The following is a 13,192-nucleotide window of genomic DNA, read 5'->3' on the forward strand; positions in this document are numbered from 1 at the left end:
GGAAGTCCTAATGTCAAGTCCATGATTCCAAGGTCTCATGGCATATGAAAGAATGATATGAACTACGTGATATGAAATGTGAAATATGTTATGTGTTGTTTGCAAAATGATAAATGTTATAATGCATGTTACACTCATGGCATGACTTTCCTAATCTCAATATGGCAGGTCCATTGACATTCGTAATCCAAAACTGGCAAGTCCACTGACTTGACTTTCCGTAAATCATGTTGTTAGCAAAGAGCTATTCTTGCTCATGCATGTCCTTGGTGTGTGTTTGCTTATACCCATACTTAGTACAAGTGTGTACTGATCCTATACAGCTCTATATATTTAGGTGCAGGCACAGGTGGAGGCTAGAGCTTACAGGTTGACGTTGTAGCTATCCGGACGTGAAGCTTTCATTCGGACTTGGAAGGCCCTCATGTTTTCGAGAATGTCTACCGTTATTATCTAGCATAGATGTAGGCTTTAGCTGGTGCAGCATGTTCCACTAGTGTTTCTTTCCACTTTCATGTCATACTTTGTATTGGTGCCTTTTTTGCAAAAATGTGTTTAAGGCAATTATAAAATATTTCTTTCTTTTGATTATCTCTATTTTGGATGATTGATTTGTGAAAGCCTGTGATGTTAACTGTAAAATGTTTCGCATGAAGTAAGAAGACAAAAAGTTCAAATTTTCCGCTAAACTTAACCTAGATGAAGTAAGAGTGATGTATGTAGGCTTGTCTGCGACCTCTCAGAGTTCAACGACGCCGGTCAACTAAGCAGATCTTGTAGAGTTAAAAATGGTAGACTTTGATGTCATTCTAGGAATGTATTGGTAACACTCATGTTATGCCTTAGTCGATTGTAATACTAGAATTGTTCGATTTCAGTTTCCAGACGAGCCAATCTTAGAACTGAAGGGTAGTATTTTAGCGCCTATGGGTCGATTTATTCTTACCTTAAGGCTAGAAAGATGATCTCTAAGGATTATCTCAATCATCTAGTTTGGGTTAAAGATTCTAGCTCTATAACCCTAAATCTTGAGTCAGTTCCAGTAGTCAGTGAGTTTCCAGAAGTGTTTCTTGAAAATCTTCCCGTAGTTCCTCCCAAAAGGGAAATCGACTTTTGAATTGATCTCCTTCAAGATACCCAACCTATTTCTATTCCTTCTTATAGTGTTGCTCCAACAGAGCTTAAGGAATTGAAAGAGCAGTTGAAAAACCTTTTAGATAAGGGTTTCATCACACCTAGTATTTCTCTATGGGGTGCACAATAGTTGTTCGTAAAGAAGAAACATGGTTTCCTCAGAATGTGCATCGACTATAGATAGTTGAATAAGGTCACAATCAAGAATAAATATCCTATACCTAGGATTGATGACTTCTTTGCCAACTTCAGGTTGCTAGCCATTTCTCAAAAATAGACCACGAATCGGGTTATCATCAGCTCAGAGTCAAAGATAGTGTCATTCCAAAAATAGCCTTCAGAACTCGGTATGGCCATTATGAATTTGTAGTTATGTCATTTGGACTATTTAATGCTCCTGCAGCTTTCATGGACTTGATGAACGGAGTGTTCAAACAGTACTTGGACTTGTTCGTTATCATCTTTATTTATGGTATCCGCATTCACTATAGGAATAAGGAAGAATATGCAAGTCATTTGAGAGTTGTTCTGCAGACTCTCAAAGATCGCCAGTTATTCGCTAAGTTTAGCAAATGTGAGTTTTGGTTGCAATCCGTTGCTTTCCTTGGTCACATTGTATCTAGCAAGGGAATCCGAGTGGTTTCACAGAAGATAGAAGCAGTCTAACAATGGCCCAGACCTACCTGTGCTTCTGATATCAAAAGTTTCTTAGATCTAGCTAGTTATTATAGAAGGTGGCGGCTCCCTATTCAGTGTTATGCATGGTTCCTTGGTAACTTCTAGTTTGATCAGGTTGTGGAAGGATTTTCATACATAGCCTTACCATGACTAGGTTTACTTAGAAGAAGGTCAAGCTTCAACAGTAAGATGATTGTGAGAAAAGCTTTGAAGAATTGAAAGCAAGATTGACTACAACTTCTATCTTGTCTATACCAGAGGGTTCAGATTGTTATGTGATCTATTGTGATGCATCCAGAGTTGGCCTTGGTAGTGTGTTGATGAAACGAGATAAGGTCAGAGCTTATGCTTCTAGACAGCAAAAGGTGCATGAGAAGAACTATCCAACTCATGACCTAGAGCTTGCAGCAGCAGTGTTTGCACTCAAGATCTAGAGACACTACCTGTATGGTGTTCATGTAGATGTGTTCACTGACCATAAGAGCCTCTAGTATGTGTTCACACAAAATGAGTTGAATCTTTGACCAGAGGAGATGACTAAAGTTCCTTAAGGATTACGAGTGTGCATTATCATCCTGTAAAGCGAATGTAGTAGCAGATGCTCTTAGTAGACTATCTATGGGTAGTGTAGCCCATGTCGAGGAAGAAAGGAGGGAGCTAGTGAAGGATGTTCACAGGATTGCTCGCTTAGGAGTTTGACTTATGAGCTTATTAGAAAGCGGTGTAACAGTTCAGAATGGGGCAAAATCTTCTTTGGTAGTGGAGGTTAAGGAAAAGTAAGACAGTGATCCAATCTTGCTTGAACTTAAGGGTGTAGTCCATAATCAGAGAGTGGAGGTTTTTTCCCAAACGGGAGATGGTGTACTTCGCTACCAGGGTAGATTGTGTGTTCCTCATGTGGGAAAGTTGAGACAACATATTCTTGCAGAAGCCCATAATGCCAGATATTTTGTTCACCCAGGTGCCACTGAGATGTACTGCGATCTGAGGGAAGTCTATTGGTGGAATGGCATGAAGAGGGTATAGCAGATCTTGTGAGTAAGTTCCCAATTGTTAGAAAATCAAGGTAGAACATCAGAAACCAGGGGATATGACTCAAGAGATTGACATTCCTACTTGGAAGTTGGAAGTGATCGATATGGATTTCATCACAGGGTTACCGCGTACTCGTAGACAATATGACTCCATTTGGGTGATAGTTGATACGAGTACTAAGTCTTCTCGCTTTTTGAAGGTTAAGACTGCAGATTTGGCAGAGGACTATGACATTCTTTACATTAATGAAATTGTGAGGTTGCATGGGGTTGCTTTTTCTATCATCTCCGATAGAGGTCCTCAGTTTACCTCTCATTTCTGGAAGTCATTTCAGAAGTGTCTTGGTACTCAAGTTTACCTTAGCACAACATTCATCCGCAAACGGATGGACAGGAAGAGCGTACCATTCAGACCCTAGAGGATATGTTGAGATCTTGTCTGATCGATTTCAAGGGTAGTTGGGATGATCACCTTCCTCTGATTGAGTTTGCCTACAACAATAGATACCATTCAATCATTCAGATGGCCCCTTATGAGGCTTTGTATGTGCGTAGATGTAGATATCCTATTGGTTGGTTTGAAGTAGGTGAAACATCTTTAATAGGGCCCGATTCAGTCCTTTATGCTATGGAGAAAATGCAAGTCATTAGCGATAGACTTAAGACAGCCTAGGGTCGTCCAAAATCTTATGCAGATGTAAGGAGGAGGGAACTAGAGTTCCAAGTTAATGATTGGGTTTTTCAGAAAGTGTCATCGATGAAAGGGTGATGAGATTCTTGACCGTCATGTTAGATGGTTGAGAAATATAGAAGTCGTTTCTGTCAAGGTTTTTTGGAGGAGTCAGTCCGTAGAGGGAGCTACTTGGGAAGCAGAAGCAGCCTAAAAACCAAGTACCCTCACCTCTTTTCTTCCGATTCCACTCCAGCGTGAGGTGATAGTTCCTCTTCAGTTTTTCAGTTATTCATGTGTAAATTCAGCCTTAGAATCATGTTCCCTCAGATTCTACTTGCATTTTCAGCGTATTTGCATGTTCTTGGAACTTAATCAAGTCAGAAACTCGGTCCTCGGTGTTTAGTAGTAGGGATTGGAGCTCTCCCCCTCTATTTCATCTAGTTTAGTCTTCATTCGAGGAAGAATGTTTCCAAGGGGGTGATAATGTAACACCCTGTATCCAAAATAGACCAAAAATAATCTTTTCAAAAATCTGCACGTGCAATCAACGGTTACCATCGATGAACCGTAGCGTGACCCATGATTCGTTCTGCACATCCGTCGATTGAGTTCGAAACCCCCCAAAAATCTCAGCCCATAATATTTGACTGTCGAATGATAGACATACCTAATGTCCATAGTCTGTGTCCGTCGATCAACACACCATTTACCTACTCTCTGACAAGAACTATCTTTGACCAGCACAGTCCATAGATGGACCCACGAACCACAAGTATGACCGTAGGTGGGAATAATCAGATAGTTAGCGAGGGAATTGCAGTTTGGTCAACTTCAAATATTCATAAATCTTAGCACAAAATGAATAATGTGTCCCATGACATACCAAAAGATAGATAATTGAATTATCTGTCAATAGCCACCAATCTTTCTAAAATAAGAGCTTAGAGTAAAACATTATGACCGTTTTATAAAGGGCCTGTCGAACTGATTCAACCTACAGACCAAAACGACGGACCGTCGATTGAACAACAACAATTGACTCAGGGTCTTTTCCCACTTTTTTAAACCCTAAGATACGTCCTTTTGACCCTAAATCTACATATCTTAGTCAATTTAAGCCTAGAAACATAACAAGAACTTACCTAAGTCAAAATGATAAATCAAAACTTAGAAAATTAGAAGCAAGAAAGGAGAAAAAGCTCAAGAACCCTAGTTCAAGAACACATCAAGGTTCCAGTAGTTCCAGCCCCCAAATCTAACTATTTCTCCGTGGATTTCATCACCAGGTATGTGGGATTTTTTCACTAGTGTATTCATTTAACCCATTGGATCTCTAGTTTTCGTCAATTCTTGATTCTCTTATCATGATTAAACCTAGGATTTCTAGAACTTCGATAGAACTTCATGAATTTATTAATATATGTTCCAAATCAGATTGTAAAGTTATTATTAAGTTTATCACATGAATTTCAGAACCCTAACTATGTATTTCTATAATTCTTGAATTACACATGATAGGTCATATATTTCAGTTATTTCAGATATACATGCCTCATTTATTAATGAATCCTTATAAGATTAATTGTTGCATTATCAGTTTGGATGTTCAATTTTGAGCTATCCAGTATTTAGAGAAATTCAAACATAATCAATTAACTACATAAATCATTGGGAGTAGCATAATACCGAGTTGAACTAGGGTTCAGCATACCCAATTAGTCCCAAAACTACTAGCCAGGTAGGTTGCAAGTATCCTCCGTGGGCAATCAGTTTAGTGATCACGCCAACATGCCTTTATACCTCTAGCAGGGTATATTGGGTCCTCTTGATAGGGCGTATACATCAGACTCCACATTTAGCTCATGTGGTTTTATTATCGGTTATTGGTAGCTCCCACAGTTCAGTTAGACTCCATTGCATTGAATATTTTTCAGTACATCCAACATTCAGTTTCAGCATGTTATAAATTGGTCATTACATCAAATTAGCTCAAACTTTGGTATATCATGTTCAGATTATTATACTTGCTTTTGTGCTTCTCCAGTAATGTTTTATTTCAGCTTTACTTTATCCTACATGCTTAGTAATTTCAAGTACTGACACATACGTGCGCTACATCTTCTCGTGATCTAGGTTTAGGTTCTCAGAATCCATATCGTGCTTAGAACGATTTCTGATCTCCACTTCAGGAGATTCAATGGTGAGTCCTCCGAGGACAACAGTCATAAGTTTTATTTCAGTCTTTTGTCATTTAGTTTCAATTTTTGCTAGATTAAGATGAGGCTTGTCCCAGTATTTCCAGTCCAGTTTAGAGGCTATTTTTTGACATAGTTTCAGCTAAGCGTTGAGTTAATTTTTTTTTTTGTATTATACTCATTAGTTTTCATATATCTCAATTTTAGCATATGGGTATTCTCCATCTTTTCATTTTAAGTATAATTTAGCTACCGCATTAGTTTATATTCTTTAGTATGCTCATGATCATGCCAACATGATTAGCTTGGGATCACTTGTGGACCTAGGTCCCATGTTCGCATCTTGGGGGTAGCTCGGGGTGTGACATAACTGAAATAGCTGACCTAGCATGTGCAATTCAAGAACTAAAAAAATACATAGCCAAATTCTGAAATTTATGCAATAATCTTAGTAATAACATGGAAATATGATTTGGAACACATAATTCATGAAGTTCTGTTGGAGTTCTAAAAAACCTAGGTTTAATCATGATATAAGAATCAAGAATCTTCTTGAAAACTAGGGATCTAATAGGTGAAAGGAACTCACTAGTGAAATATCACACAGCTGGTGATGAAATTCACGGAGAAATATTCAGATCTCAAGGCTGGAACTGCTGGAACCTTGCTGCGTTCTTGAACTAGGGTTCTTAACCTTTTTCTCCTTTCTTGCTTCTAAATTTTCTAACATTTCATTTATGATTTTGACTTAGGTAAGTTCATTTTATGTTTCTAGGCTTAAACTAACTAAAATATGATGATTTAAGGTCAAAACAACGTATCTTAGGGTTTAAATGAAGTGGGAAAAGACCAAAAGACCCCTGAGTTAGTTGTTGTCGGACCAAACGACGACCTCGACAGACAGTCCATCATTCAATCGACGGTCCGTCGTTTGGGTCAGTTTGATAGGCTTTTACTAAAAAAGGCAGAATTTTTTACTCGGAGGTCTGATTTTACCAAGGTCGGTGGCTATGGATAGATAATTCTATTATATATATTTTGGTATGTCATGCGACACATAATTTATTTTTCTCTAAGATTTATTATCATTTGAAGTTGACCCAACTGCAATTTCCCCCGAACTATCTGCTAATTTCCACCCACGGTCATACCTACGGTCCGTGGATCCATCTACGGACCGTGCTGGTCCATCGTGGTTCTTGTCAGAGAGTGGGTAAATGGGGTGTTAATCAACGGACACATACTACAGACCGTAGATCCGTTCGTTGTTCGACACTAAGCAAATTTTTACTGGGTTGAGTTTGTGGGAGGGGGTTCTGACTCAATCGACGGATGTACTTGATGGACCGTGGGTCAGGCTACGGTCGATCGATGGCAGCCGTTGATTGAACATACAGATTTTCTCAAGAAACTACTTTTTTGTCTGTTTTGGATACGGTGTATTACATTACGTCAAATCATTATTGCACTTAAATGCAAAATTTGGTGCATTGTGTTGAAGACAATGTTTCAAATATAGTGAAAATGTGCTGGATTTCACACTAGCGGAATAATACATATATATTGTTTGATCGAGTTATACAATTGCCGAGCACTATTTTTGCAATATTCGGTAGTTCTGCGGAATATAAACATGGAGGGCCAAAGATATTAGTGTTACAACCCTCAAAATAAACTAGGATAAACTAGAGACTCACATCTGTTCTATGAGTTCATAAGGTGTTAAAATGAGGAGTAATAGCTTTAGGAGGCAGTTTGAAGAGTTTAAAAGTCAAACGTCGAAGAACGACCAAGATGTTGGGAAACTAGTCTTGTGTGTGCTAATGTGCCTTTGCATGTTTTATGTGTTGTTTGGGGTCTAAAATGATAGGAGGAGACCCTATCATCTAGATGGTCATGTTTAGGGTCGAAACATCCGGATACGACTCCCCATGGATCACCCTAAGGGTCCTTGAGGAGTACCCAAATGCTTTCCATGAAGCTGCCAAAACAACCCCAATCAACAACCCCATTAACACCTAGTGGATCAAATGACACCCTATCAAAGGGGTTGTGGCTCAACACTTAGTTGTGGGAGATTAGCCCCCATTTTACAGAGTCTATGATCCAAACCATGCCCAGCAGGACGGACCATAGTCCAAACGATGCCCGCTCAATAGGAGTCGTCGTTTGGCACATGCAACTGCACGCAAAGTTTCGTTCAAGCTAAGGGTGGTTTGGTAATTTCCACCCTTGTCCAATTAAATAGGGGACGGTTATTTTGGCTAATTTATTTTATTTTAAGTTAGTTAAAATACTAAAACCTAGACTTAGACTTGATTCTTCAAAATGAAAAACCCAAGTTCAAAAGAAGTTTTCTAAAAAACCTCCATCGAAGCTTAGAGTCAAATTGGATCTAGTATTGAAGGTTTCCATTGATTTCTTCATCAATTTTCATCGGAATTCTACTAGTAAGGTATGGTGATTTCACCCTTGACGCTACTTTCATTCAAGGAGCCAATTCCAAAGGCTTTTCAAATATCACCAAAAACGTTGAAATTCTATTCTGACTTCTAAGCATGGGTTCTTGCATACAAGGGTTTAAGTTGAGGTTTTATGTAGTATTCAATGTTAATTAGTGTTTTTACGATCAAAAACTCCATGAATCCATGTATTCCTTGAATTCCTAATTTTGGATCTAAAGTGAAGGTATTGGTTATGATCTAATTATGTTGAATTCATGTTTAGATTGTTATGTGCTATCGAATTATATGTTGATTATTTTTTAAATTGTTCATGGTTTATATTATAGTATTGAAATCTATATTTAGTTTTGTTGGATCATTGATATGGATGAATTGTTGTCCTAGTCTTATGGACATTTATATTGGTAAGATCCCTTTGTTGTATGAATTTGTAGGAAAGGCTAAGGAATGGTGATTGTGGCTATTGTAAGGTGGTGAGTTGACCTAATTACTTTGTTTAATATATAATTGACATTGAATTGTTATTGATTGGTATGATCCACTTATGGTAGCGGTTTTTAATTGTTATAAATGTTATCAACATGGCTTTGTCGGTATTATTATGTGAATTGTGGTATTATCATGTTATGGTACTTGTGAAGGTATAAAGTGAAGGTGCTCATGTGATGTCTATATGAACTAGTATGGGTGAAATAATGATATGATTGAATGTACTTCTTCTCTAATTGTTGATATATGATGATAAAGGACTAGGGAGAGCCTTTATAGAATGATGTTGTATCTTGTGTTGGTAGACTTAGTTGTTCCTACTTGGTACTTGAATTGTATTGAATGAGTTCATAAATGAAAGTCTAGGATAAGTAGACCTAAATTGAGTACCCTTCTATGAATGACTAAAGTACAACCTTGGACATGAAAAATGTTAATAAGAAGCCTTGAAGGAATAAACCTAAATGGTTCCTCCTTCTTGAGTGGAATGATAGACTTAGAGGTAAATTGGCCGGAACGGCATGAAGCCATCTCTAAGGAAGTCATAAGATCTATCCAAAATAAAGCTTGATTGGAAACCCTAGGGGACCCATTCTTGAAAATGGTATATTGAGTTGGTAGGGTTTAGTGATGGTACCTTCTCTAATACACCTATGTGAATGAATTAATCTAAGAGAACAAATTCAAAGCACCGGGTTGATATGCTTATGGGAGTAGCTCTAGTTGATTATAAGTCTAGATTACAACGAAACCTTTTGATATCCCCTAAACCATGAGCCAACATGACATGTTTCCTGGTTCTACCCTTGACAAGTAGAACACCTTCCACGGTGTGGGGTCTTTATGACACCTGATTCCATACCTAACTAGTGTGGTCTATGTCTGTTAATGTCTATTCTCATCATATGGGATGTGCACTCTAGTATTCTATAGGTTCTACAACGTGTAAGTAGTGGAATGGGACACTATCTATACATGACACAAGTGGGCTTTGAAGATTCTAGAATGAGTTCCGTAGGTATTCCAAGACCATTATGTGAAGTCCCCTAATTTTTTAGTTGTCTCTTAAATGTCTGTAATGAATAATGTTCACTTAGTAATAATATGTTGTCTATACAGACTCTTACCTGGGATAGCTTTGAGGATCACTTAGGTGTGATTAAAGAGGATGTATGGCCAGTCTCTTCATGCCTTACTCAAGTGAGTCTTAGAGTAACCTTAGTTAGATGGTCTAAAGTGATGAGCAGGCTTACTTGTTGAATATGGAATATGTCTTATATGTGATTGTTGACTTGTGTTATGTCTCTTAAAACTCTTATGATAAAGCTACTTGTCAAAATAGCATGAAAGTATATCTTGAAGTAAATGTCCCTTTTTGCATGGTTTTCTTGCATGTTCACCACACTTAGTGCATCAATTGTGCTAATTCCATATGTTTCTTTATGTATACAAGTGTAGGAGGCAAGTGTGGGTTTTCCTAGAAGTTGAAGCTTGGGAAATAAATTTATCTCAAGATTGGTATGTCCTCATATGATCGAGGGCATAGATCTTCATTCTAGTTTTCCTTTTCTAAAGACATTGTAATAGACTATAAGTTTATTTTCAAATTTGATGGAAGGGTTGTGACCCTATGATATTTGACTTGTGTCTAAGATGACTTATGATGAGACATAGTTTTTCCCTACATTTTATAAAAGACTTTGACTATTATTGTGAAAAGTTTTGGTTACGCACTACTTTCATATATATGTGATGAATGAAAGCTAAAAAGCTTGTACAAGACCTCCTAGAGGTCAAGTACGCCGTGTCACGACTTAGGGGGCTCTCGGGTCGTGACAGTTATAGTACATAAGTTTCACTACTATGCTTTTGTTAGTTAGATAGATAAAAACAATAAATGATGGTAATTAGCTGGCAAATTCCATGAAATTTGAAATTCCTTAGATCATAACTATACACTGTCTCATCATTTCTATCATCCTTAGCATGCTAATGTCTTCTTGTTATCTTACTTGCATCTCAGAGTAGTTGATATATTGATTAGAGGGTTAAAGTGGAGCAAGCTGATTGATCCTTACAAGAAAGGCCAGTGGTGGATGTCTGGGAGTATTGATTCCACAACTGATGTTCAAGATGTTTCCAGCACGATTGATTTGGAGGTCATTGAGGCTCAAAAGATGCTTCAGCTTGCTGCTGCTCAGAGGATGAATACTGATGCAAGAAGGGCAATTTTTCTGCGTATGGGGAGGACTATATTGATGCATTTGAGAAACTTCTAAGATTGGATTTGCAAGGCAAGCAGGTTGGCAGTTGTTGGTTGAATTCCCTGCTATTCATTGTTGTGCTTCCAGTGTTCAACTTCGTAAATATTTATACATGCAGGATAGGGAAATCATGAGAGATTTTGGTAGAATGTTGTTCACAAGAGAAAGCTTTTAACAAATACTATTGTGCTCTAGCTTCCAAATTATGCAGCCATAACAAAAACAATAAGTTCACCCTGCAGGTATGCCTTCTACTCAAAATTATGTTACACGGTCTTTTTCACTCAGCAAAGCTGGGGGGACAAAAAGTTTTTCATTACTACATTTCTAGAAAGCGAAGAATTACATCTCGGGTGTATTTAGTATGACTGGAAAATATTTTTCGATTTTCTCATGTTTGGTTGGTCAAGATATTATAGGAAACATTTTTGGTAGGAAATTAGGAAAAGAACTTCCTTTCTAGTAGTAGGGAAAATAAGTTCCATAAGTGACATTTACACTAATTGTGTCCTCCCGGGTCATGCCCCACCTCCACACCATAGTGATTGTCTAAACTATATATGATTGTTCTTGAGACAATATTTTCTACTTGCTTAACAGGCACCAGAAAATAAGTAAAACACCATTTATTTAAATAATTTCCCTCAATACCAATACGCCCCTCATCTTGTCACATGTCGGTAAAATGAGAAGAGGAGAAGACTGAGAAATTAGAAGAAGAAAGGAAGAAGAGGAGATGTTGGGAATTGAAATGATTGAAAATTCCCTCAAATTGATGGGATTAAATAGCTATTACAGATAATGTAAATAAGGAAAGAATCTAATAAAATATTACATAATATCCTAACTACTTAATTAGAGGGATTAGAGAATATTTTCATATCTAGACTATCTAATCATACATTATTTGAATATTCGAATATCAAAATATACCATAATTAACATTCTCTCTCAAGCTGGAGCATATAAGTCATACGCTCCTACTTCGCCACATATATTGTCAGTTGTAGATCCTCATAAAGTGCTCGACCGAAGCAAAAGACATTGTTGGAGAAAGTAATGAGTCACCAAGATTGCTTTGTGCCCCTGTATAAGTGTTAGAAATACCAATTGGATTAGCAAGTTAAGTAGGATGTTGAGGTCGTCGGGAATAAACCTTAAGAGTTGCAGGTGGAATTGGGGTTGGAATAGTTTGAATGCAAAGGACTGTTGTGGCCTTCTGATTTTCCGTATAAGGAGAAAAATACAGAGAAGTCTCGAAAAAATTAACATCTACGAGATCAAGTACCTATTGGTAGAGGGATCAAAGCGTTTGTAACCTTTTTTCTACACGATAATACTCAAGAAAGACATATTTAAAAGTCTTGTGCTGAAGTTTATCTTTTTCGTGGGTAAGGTAATGAACAAAACAGGTGCAACCAAACACAAGTGGAGGAAGAGGAAACAATTTTTTGTCTGGATAAAAGACTGATTGAGGACTCTAGTATTGGAAAAAAAGATGAAGGCATGCGATTGATTAAATATCAAGCAGTAATAACACCATCACCCCAAAAATGTAAAGGGACATGATTGTGAATGAGCAATGTTCGAGTTTCTTCAACATGATATCTGTTCTTTCACTCAACAACCCAATTTTGTTGAGGAAAATGTGCACAAGAAGACAAGTGCAATATGCCATGGGATGACATAAAAGAAGAGAAAGTAGAGAAGTATTCTCGTGCATTATCACTGAATAACTTCTTAATGGAAATGTCAAATTGATTTCAAATTTCAGCATGAAATTTCTGAATGATAGAGAATAGATCAGATCGCTTTTTCATTAAAAATAACCACGTGCCCCGAGAATAATCATCTATAAAAGAAAAAAATTGGACCCATATATCCGAATGAATGATTTCAAACATAGAGGCTGCCCTATTATTAACGTACTTTGGGAAAGAGGAACGAGTGTCCTTACCAAGATGACACGAGTCACATTCTAAGAAAGATAAACTAGATAAAATAGGGACCATCTTTTGCAATTTCAGTAGACTTGGATGACCCAATTGACTATGGAGCAATTCAGAAGAAACAACATAAGTGAAACCAACATGTGGTTTTGGGATAGAGAGTAGGTACAATCCCCGTGACTCATATCATTTACCAATCACATGTACCGTACTTCGTTCCTACAAGAGAACAGAATCATCAAATAGAGTTAGGACGCATTTCAAAATTTATGGTAATTGGTAATGGGAATAGGATTATATGCACATTCAGG

The 13,192-nt window shown here is 37.5% G+C and overlaps 1 pseudogene; it reads left to right on the plus strand.

Annotated features, from left to right (window-relative positions):
* Positions 1–13,192, plus strand: part of LOC114076510 — a 58,609-nt pseudogene that overhangs the window by 43,246 nt on the left and 2,171 nt on the right.

The sequence above is a fragment of the Solanum pennellii genome, chromosome 3 (assembly GCF_001406875.1).
Source record: "Solanum pennellii chromosome 3, SPENNV200".
NCBI lineage: Eukaryota > Viridiplantae > Streptophyta > Magnoliopsida > Solanales > Solanaceae > Solanum > Solanum pennellii.